This window comes from Mobula birostris, chromosome 32 (genome assembly GCF_030028105.1).
Source record: "Mobula birostris isolate sMobBir1 chromosome 32, sMobBir1.hap1, whole genome shotgun sequence".
Classification (NCBI taxonomy): Eukaryota; Metazoa; Chordata; class Chondrichthyes; order Myliobatiformes; family Myliobatidae; genus Mobula; species Mobula birostris.
In genome coordinates, this window is record NC_092401.1 from 17,736,376 (window position 1) to 17,737,437 (window position 1,062).

A 1,062-nucleotide genomic window follows, 5' to 3' on the forward strand; every position below is an offset into this window, starting at 1 on the left:
TTGACTGTTCAGAAGGAGTATTATTTCCTGCTGTCTTTCGGTGTTAGAGGGTCAGGAGGTGTTAAACACCAAGAAGTTTCATGTAGTTACAAAAAGAAGGTGGATTCGGTAAAGGAGGACCAACAAGGGTAGGTCTTGCACAATAATGCAACAAAGGGATCTGGCCCACAATTCATTGAAAGTGGTGTCATAGTTTGTTAGGGCTGTAAGGAAAGCTTTTGGCACATTGACCTTAATAGATCAAGGTACTCAGTACAGGAGCAGGATGTTATGTGAAGTTGTATAAGGCATTGGTGAGGCCTAATTTAGAATATTGTGTGCACTTTTGGTCACCTTCCTACAGGAAAGATGTAAATAAGATTGAAAGAGTACAGAGAAAATTTACAAGGATGTTGCTGGGAGTGGAGGACCTGAGTCATAAGGAAAGATTGAATAGGTTAGAACTTCATTGCCTAGAATGTAGAAGCTTGAGAGGAGATTTGATAGAGGTATACAAAATTATGAGTGGTGTAAGTAAGGTAGATGCTTTTCTCATTGAGGTTGGGTGAGACTACAACCAGAGATCATGGGTTAGGAGTGAAAGTTGAAATGTTTAAGGAGAACATGAGGGGAAACCTCTTCACTGAGAAGCTTGTGAGAATATGGAACGAACCGCCAGCACAAGTGGTGGATGCAATTTTGATTTCAATGTTTGTGAAGTTTGAATAGCTACATTGATGGGCGGGGTATGATGGGCTATGGTCCGAGTGTGGGTCAATGGGAATGGCTAGATTAAATGGTTTGGCGTGGACTAAATGGGCCAAGGGCCTGCTTCTCTAAAGGCTAACAGGATTCTGAGACTCTAAAAGATATGCTGATTGTATGGTTTAAATATAGGAATTATGAAATGATCAACGCAATACAAAATGAATTAGATCAAAGTACAAAAAATAGTAAAAGTCATGAGGTACTTTATCTAAAGGCATGAAATACTTGTAACAAGATGGTACAGATAAAGTTAAGTGGATATCATCTACCAACCATGATAAACACATGTTGTAAGGAGGAGGCTGGGAGCTTAAT